Below are 8,898 nucleotides of genomic sequence, written 5' to 3' on the forward strand. Positions count from 1 at the left end.
TTAACTCATATTCCACAAATTAATCAGAATGTTGTGTTTCCACTAATGGGAATGCATAGAACATACGCTTGAAAAAAATATGTTTGGGTTGATTTCCACTTTAAGTTTTCAGAGTTCTTAACACCTGACTTGATATTTAAACTGTTGGGCATACTACTTTGGAACATTGAATTATGAGCAACTTACCACCCCCAAAAAACTTTTGATACTGTATAAGCAAATGGCAAACACGTGAATAAATAACATACGAGGGAGAATACGAAGAGCAACAACAATAGGCAACGCGGTTGAAGACACGCTTGCAGAAACAAAATCTACGGATAGTTATAACACCGACGTTGAATGTGGTGTGATGAAGAACTTTATTCAGTTAAAGGACTTGAAAGCGAGTCATTGAAATTCACTGCGTGGAGTGGAGAGGAGAGGAGAAGGCTGTCTGGATAAACAACAGTAACATGGGGGTTATCATACTCAATTAAGTTGCTATCAGTGAGATGGAAGCGCATCGTCTGTCACCGGGAGGCAGAGGTGGCGAGCGACAAGAGCCCACCCTTCATTTCGAGTGACTGCTCTTAACTCGCAGGGCAAACACTGTGACGTGTGTGCCAACTCCAACAGGTGGAGTGTGTCGGGGTGAGCCTGTGTGCGCGCGTGTGTGTGTGTGCGCGCGCGCGCGCGCGTGTGTGTGCCAGTGGGGGTTTGAGTCCCTGGGCTACGGGCAGAAAGACTGGCGCCAAATGACCGTTTCACAGGAATTCCTCAGGATTAAATGCAAAGGCCTCCACAGATACTCTTTCACTGTTAGATCTCTGTGGCTTTACCGTCATAAGCGGCTGCTCTGTGCGATACTTTAGCCCGTGTGTATCCAGTTGCTACTAATGATATAATGGAATGCACATTTTGTATTAAAGCCCATGTAGATTTTGTGGAGTTGTTTACGTGGGATACGTTGGAGTCGGGCTACAAATGCAACACCGAGCAGTTGTAGGATTATGACTGCCTGCACGATAATGAGATCAAATATTCTACCTTTATAAAGATATTAAGATAGTCATAATTTAAACCAATTAAATTGAAGTTTGTGGAATATGAGTTAAGCAACAAAATCCACCCGTTTTTAGCCATTTCTGGGGGGCGACCATTTTGTCACATGCTCAGGGCTCAGATAACGACCAATCATGGCTCAGCGTCAGAAAATAGATGAGTTCTGATTGGTCGTTACCTGAGCCCTGGGCAACTGTGATATCATTTTCAGTCGGCAGAAGTGACAAAATGGCCGCCCCCTGAGATGGCAACAAATGGGTGGATTAAGTATTATTCTACAAATGCAATATTTATCAGAATGCCTTGTGTCAACTTGCATAGAACATGTTCTTGAAAAAAATTTTTGGGTTGCTTTCCTATTTAAGAAAAACATACCATTGTCATTGTTTACAAATGGAAATTGCCAATCAATAATTCCCCCCAAAAATGAAATCATCATAGCTTGTTGCTGGGTGGTAAGAAGGTACGCTCATGTATCACCGTACTTACTGTTATTTCAAGGATTGTTTTACAATTACGGCCTATAAGTATTGCTGCGACTAATATTTAATGTCATCAATTTTACGAAGTGACTCATGCACTAATTTGACTTACGGCGCTGCCTCGAGGACCCCCGGTAAATAAACAACAAATCAGTTGAGAATAGTATTTGTCGTAATACGTCACTGAACGACAACATTTCCAGATGAGTTTCCAGCCTCATGCTGATGATGAAACCTTGTTGCCATCGATGTTACCCAAACTCTGTGCCTCTCCCAGTGACCTCTTGACCAATCCCGTGTGTCCGTTGTCAACACTGGCGATGGCTGAGCTGCACCAAGCCAACCGAGCCGCGGCGCGTCCACCATCTGGCACTCAGCGTGTCCTGCTGAGGGACTCCCGCCTTCCCTCCTATTAATACACACGCAGTTGCGTAAGAAAGGGCTCCACTGAGTGAATCCGCTTGAAGATATTAATGAGACATTAATGAAGTATTGACCTCTGAGCCGCACTGCTGTTCACTCAGTCTGTTTGGCCGCTCATGCTACAAACGCTGCTCAACAGGCAGCTCAGTTTCTTGTTTTTCCGCCTATTCTCAACAATCAGCCGTCGACTGGCACGTGCATCTGAAGCTACTGCGATGTTTTCGAAGAACTGCTACAATTATTGGCGTCCAGACTTGAATCAAATCATTATCAAAGATACTTAAAAAACATATATATTTGTTATACTTTTTGCATCTTTTAATGCTTTGTGTAAACTGTCAAGAACTGTGGATCTTATCAAGTATTGTCGAAGGTGTAAAGGTATTTACTACAAGCATGACTGATTGATTCGCGTATAATACAATATTACACACGCAATATAATATGACATAAAAGTTAATTAAAGACGGAAGAAAACAATGGAAATGTACCAAGTTTACTTTGAAAGTGAAATTGTCAGATAAACAATGTTCTAAAAGAGTGAATAAAAAGTCAGTGGGGTTCATTAATTGTGATTACGGTTATTTTCTAAATGCCAAGTAAATAGAGAGAGCCAGAACGTGGAAGGAAGTCAATGTGAAAGTGACGCTTTTGTTAGTAATGAAGTAAAGGCGCGAGGGAAGTACTCATCCTTTGCCACAATTCAACCAATCCACTTGTGATAATCACATATTGTTGGAGGGGTTAGGGGTCAAATCACTCCAAGTTCAATCAGCGCTCCTTTAGAAGTCGGAGAGGTGACGGCGTCAATTCATTCTGCGGCGGAATAATTAATTTGGAAAATAATTAGCAAAGCTGCATCATTAGCCGGTGAACTTTCCATTTAATTAAATTAGGTTTTACACTGGCAAGTGACTACATTAAACCTGAACGCCTCACTGATTTACACATGTCTTTATGTGCGCTGTAAATTCCCATTTATGTGTGTGGGGAGGCATTCAATTTGACAATGTTAATTCCTTTTGCTTGCCGCGTAATTGATACAGAACAACCAAACAAGTTTATATTCTGTGGGATCACACGGGACAAATATAGCCCTGGAAGAATGAAGCCGCATGTTTGTAGTTTGCGGAATTATTTCACACTGATTGTGCGCGAGCCAAATGATCTCCAGATTACACTGATGCTCTACAAGTGTTGTGTGATGGACCCCAATTAAATGCTACATGCGGTGACTTGGCAACACACACGGTGCCTGCTAAAAGCGTGTTGATCAGTATCCATGAGCAGCAGGTGAAGGTCAAACTGACAAACATTCAACATCAGCCACAGTCTGTCCAAATGTAATTAATACAGACAAATACTGCCAGGAGAAGAGTAAAACATAAACACACTCATGTAGGAGCTGATTCCGGCCAAAGCAAAGGGTTCACTCTGCCCTTGACTTCCTTTTATATTGTAGCACTTCCTATTTACCTGACGTTTACTTTTAATTTCAGCTGTGTATCTCCAACCAGTGCTCATGTGAAGAAGGCCTTCGGCATGCTGTACTGCACCACTGACGAACAGCAAGCTGGCACACCCAGATGGCTCCTTTATTATTGCTTGACTTAAACTGGCAACTATATATTTATATATTCATATCGCACGTTTCATACACAAGACAACACAATGTGCTTGACACAAGCAAGGAAACAACACCTACAAGCGTTTACAAACACAACAGTTAATAACAAGTTGTATTTTGGTAAATATTGGGTTTGTGGAGTTAATCCACCCGCTTTTAGCCATGTCTGGGAGCGGCCATTTTGTCACCTCCGTCGACTGAAAATGACATCACAACCTCTCAGGGCTCAGGTAACGACCAATCACGGCTGACCTGTTTTCTCAAGCTGAGCCGTGATTGGTCGTTACCTGAGCCCTGAGCAGTTGTGATGTCATTTTCAGTCGACAGAAGTGACAAAATGGCCGCCCCCTGAGATGAACAAAACCGGGAGGATTTTAACTGCTTAAAATGATATTCCACAAACGCAATATTAATCAGATTGGCGCGTTTCAACACGTGGGCGGTAAGGCCTTAAAAGCGGTCCTCCGTCCTGACCTTGGCTCATCAGATCACATCTGTGTGATGCTTATACCAGCACACAGACCCCTGTTGAGCACAGAAACTCCAGCATTGAAGCAGGTGAGGTTCTGGCCCGAGGGTATTTTGTCAGCTCCACAGGACTGCTTTGCACGCACTGACTGGGCCATGTTCAAAGAGACTGCAACAGCGCACCATGGAGGCATATGTTGCCTATGTGTGTGCATACATCAATTAATATACGGAGGACCCTGGATGAACAGCGACATGCGCAGCATGCTGAGGGCAAGGAATGCTACATTTAAATCTGGAAACGCACTTGCAAGCAGGTCAAACGAGCCCACAGCCAGAAAGTCCAGGGCTTCTTGCGCAACGCCACAAACATCAGGCAGATGTGGCAAGAAATCCAGTCCATCATGAAATTACAAAGTGGTTCGAACAACCTCTAATGAAAAACTGATCTCCAAGAAAAAACTGAGTATCATTTTGCATGGATTGGCACTGAACAACACTCAGGCAAGGAAGTCCACCCTCTGCTCTGATGAGAAGGCCCTCAGACATAACGTAGCTGACATTTGGCCGACTCCATAAGGTCAACGGCCACAAAGCAGCAGGTCCCGATTCCTGGATGGCTGCTAAAGGAATGTGCAGACCATCTGGCCCAGGTACTAATGGACATTTTTATCATATTGGAAGACCAGACCACTGTTCCAGTATGTTTTAAGATAGCTACCATAACACCAGTGCAGAAAAAGCCCACCACCATCACCAGACTCATATCATGATGAGAAGCTGGTGAAGGTCCTCCAGACCCTCCCATTCATATACCTTTCAGTTTGCTTAGCGAGTTTGTCCGACTGCTCCACAGAGTTTCCCATCTCCTCAGTCACCCACATGAGTCCTGCCTCATCGGGAGCAAAAGAACACTTACGTTCAAATGCTGTGTGGACTTCAGCTCAGCATTTAATACGATCATCCCCCAGCGCCTGGTGAGAAAAACTATCCTCCTTTGGTGTTAGCATCCCCCTCTGCTCCTGTTCGATTTCCTCATGAACAGATGGCCGTGTGGGTGAGTCGAGAACAACAACTCCGTTACCATCTCCCTGAGAAACGTCTCTCCTCAGGGATGCGTCTCGAGTCCGCTACTGTTCATCTTGATGAACCGTAGTCTTTTAGCATGAGGAGGACACAACAGTGGGTTCTTCTTCAGTCACAACAAAAAGGAAGTCTTTAGAGGTGGAGCCACTGGATGATCTCTGATTTGTCTGCTGGCCACAAAGCCATGGACTGCAAAGCTCTCCAGAGAGTAGTGAGAACAACAGAGAAAATAATTGTGACTTTCTTGCCCCAATTTAAGGATAGGCCAGAACACGGATGATCATCAGAGATTCAACACACCCAGACTATGGACTCAGCCTGCTTGCCGCTGGCAAGATGTTCTGGCGTATCTGGCGCAGAACCACCAGATTCTACTAAGTCCCACTAGTTGAAACCCAGCATTCTGATTAATATTGTGTTTGTGGAATAAGAGTTAATCCACCCATTTTTAGCCATCTTTGGGGGCGGCCATTTTGTCACTTCTGTTGACTGAAAATGACATCACAGACCCTCAGGGATCAGATAACGACCAATCACAGCTCACCTGTTCTCTTAAGATGAGCTATGATTGGTCGTGATCTGAGCCCTGAGCAACTTTGATGTCATTTTCAGTCGACAGAAGTTACAAAATGGCAATATATGTTTGGGTTGACTACCCCTTTAAGAGTTGTTTACAGAATTAAAGCGGACAGAAGTAACCCTGAATATTTTTGAAATGAAAGAAAAATTTTTACTATTTTGCTGATGAAATAGATTCTACCATCATCCGACCAAATCAACGTGTCTAGAAACACGACAAAAATGTTGGTTTAAATTGTGTGCTTTAGTGATAGGGTTGCGTCAGGAAGGGCATCCGGCGTAAAAATTATTTGCCAAATCAATGATGCGAATCGTGCGTGCACTTGATTCGCTGTGGCGACCGCTGAGGGGAAAAGCCGAAAGGATAACTTAATAACCAAACAGGAGTGACCTTCAATGACTTAAATAATTATTTTTCCAAAACACACATGTGAGGTTATTTAAGTACAAATGGATTTTTTTTTTTTAATCTCCAGAGAAGACACACTTGTCATGAGGATGTACAGTATGTACAAATTAGCATGTAAACTTATGTTAAATCAGTATTTGATCATAAACTTCAGCCTATTTGTTGTCATATTAATGCAGCTAAAGAAGTCTAACAAATTCCTTGATATGGACAAGTGCCTGCTTACCTGTCAACTTGGAAATGAAAGAAAAAAAAATTATTCTGAGCTGCCTATTTCTGAAAATGTGTCTGTGATCGAGCCATTCTGTATTTTGCGTGATTATGAAGTAGCGGTGTGGCTAATTAAGAGCATCCCACACCAATTTTCTCCGCCTACAGATTAGAACCCTAAACTTCAGAACTGTATGGCTTGTGTGCCGACCACCTGTGTCACCAAGAACTGTTACCACTTTTACAGCACCAGTACTCGAAGTCGTGTTAACCCTAAAGTGCCAGGCTAGTTTTCCCGGAAATTCAACACCTACAAAATAATTCAGATCTAAGCCCCTGTAATTCCAAAAGAATTTGAGGTCTTCGACATGTGGCTTTCATATCGGCCCGAGTTTATTCATCTTTACTGTTTCAATCGAAGATGTAAAACTAAAGTGTCACTGCAAGAGAAGCACTATTGTTAATTAATTAAAAAAATCAAGCCGTAATTACCATCCTCTATTCTGTTAGAAAGCCGTTGATATAGTCATAGTCTACAAACATATATCTTTACCATATATCACATTGGACTGGTTCCACTTGGTCAAAGTCCACAAACGCGTCGTCTATGTCACTGCCGTCACTTATTTCAGAGATCCCTCCATTGTCTGCGTCGCCATTACGCCCGAAAAAAAATCGGGAAATCTTCCGAGGGCTCACTATACCGTCACGTGTATATTTGGATGCATTTCATTGGCTAAGAGTACGAGAATTTGATTCACAAACCAAAATGACGTAAACGCTCTCCTGGCTTTAATGGTAAAAAGACGCAACAGCGCTCCCGCCTTTAGTGGTAGAAACGCGTTCATGCGCTCTCGGCCTTAATGGGTTAATATAGATTGTCAAACAGGCAATAGGTAGTTTTCATGTCAATGACACAGACCCTGTTCTCCTTATTAGAATCCAGTCAGGTGACTCTCCCGATGATTTTCAAGCTATTTATATGTGAAAAGGAGACTTCTATATGCTGTTATAATAGGTTGAATAGGCATATACCGTATACAGTACAGCGTAGGGTTGAGATGAGAGACCGAGAAGAGTGCTGCGTTCCGTTTAAGGATCATGGCATACATGCAAGTATTTATTACATCCGCAAGCCTACAGAGACAGCCTCTCAATGCAGACTAGAGGTGCCTGTATGCAGTCATGTCTCCCCCTGCTCATCTGCGGCCCGTGTTAATATGATTAGACTGGATTATGGTAATGTGCGGGGGGATCTGGTGGGTGCGGGGCCATGCTTTGCCGCTCTTGTTTCGGGGAATAGCTAATTGGTTGGACTGCTTTGATGTTGTGGTGACGAGAGGAGGGGGTTGGTGGGAAAAAAAGGCTGGCAGAGGCGCCTTACAAGTCAAGCCTGTTTTATTTTTGGACTACACTAGATATGATGGTGAGAGGTGGAAAGGAAGGAAACCTGATGAAATCATGTGAGGAATTAGCTCCAATGTTTTTATCTAGGCCGGATTGCTATGCTCTGGTTTGTGTTCTGTTGTTTTTGTCTTCTCAAATGAATATTTCTAGAGGCTGAACAATGTTGGTGAGTGCAACGTGAAATGCAACATTACAAACACCATTGGGTCAGAATGAAACCGCCGTTAGTTGAGAGTTGCGATGTCGTTGTTTTCGGGTTCAACTATGTAGAACTGGAAAAATGGCTAAAAAGTTCAAACCAAATCTTCTAAAACAACAATATCTGCAAGATTAATTCCACGTGTTCCCATTAATGCCTGAAGCGCCTGGCAAAACATCCCTCCAAAACCTAAGGGCGACTTTAGAATCACCCTCTAAAACCTGAAGTTTTCCTGGAAATTCAACACCTACAAACTAATTGATATCTCAGCTCCGTAGCAGATTCCATAATTCCGAAAGAATTGAGAACTTAGACCGTGGCTTTCACTCAGTTCTGAGAAATTATTACATATACATATTATTACTGTTTCAATTAATAATGTAAAAATAACGGTCAGTTCAAGTGAAGCACTATTTTTAATTTAAAAAAAAAAAAAATGAAAAAATTGACGGACGCCTGTTTTGCTGACGGTTGACGAATGATGGTAGAATTTTTAGAATAGACGGATTAAGCATACACGGAAACCCCTTTATTTAGTCTGCTCCGTCATTAGTCTATTTTTGCGGCGAGGCTTCGATGGCCACGGTGAGCGCGGGGAGGAAAATAGTCAGTTATTGTTGCTTGGGGCACAGATTTGAGAAAGGGACCAGGCTGTGAACAAGCTTTCAAACCTCGGTGAGTCCATATTTTGGTTCAAATATTGTCCGGGGCGGGGGGTGGAAGTTTAGTCGGACTCGCCGACTGAGTATACAATAAAAAGTTCAGAATTCTGGCATTTAGAAAAACTACCTTTTTTTTTTTTTAATGCAAAGTGTTTTTATCAAGTACAGCCCGCCCTCCACAATACAATGCGAGTGGCATTTAGAAATGTATCTTCTTTGAGAACTTAATGACGCCAGCAGCGCACATCAACAGGGGCATTTAAAAAAGAAAAAAGACTGAATACCATTAAAAGTCGAGACGG

General features: G+C 42.7%; 1 protein-coding gene across 4 annotated transcripts in view; it reads right to left on the minus strand.

Annotated features, from left to right (window-relative positions):
- The window catches only part of zdhhc13 (zDHHC palmitoyltransferase 13), a 36,144-nt gene extending 29,106 nt beyond the window's left edge, over positions 1-7,038 (minus strand). For 2 of the 4 annotated variants that reach the window (XM_086025877.1, XM_086025875.1), the window contains exons 1-2: positions 6,882-7,035; positions 1,782-1,935 (exon numbers count right to left, since the gene is read on the minus strand). The gene's annotated coding sequence lies outside the window, so the exon portion shown is untranslated. Of the gene's footprint in view, positions 1-1,781; positions 1,936-6,881 lie in introns of all 4 variants that reach the window. The other 2 variants (XM_086025878.1, XM_086025876.1) reach the window with 1 other exon arrangement.
- Positions 7,039-8,898: the final 1,860 nt, after the last annotated feature.

The sequence above is a fragment of the Filicampus tigris genome, chromosome 3 (assembly GCF_054856515.1).
Source record: "Filicampus tigris isolate MCC_2025a chromosome 3, RoL_Ftig_1.0, whole genome shotgun sequence".
In the NCBI taxonomy this organism is placed as follows: Eukaryota; Metazoa; Chordata; class Actinopteri; order Syngnathiformes; family Syngnathidae; genus Filicampus; species Filicampus tigris.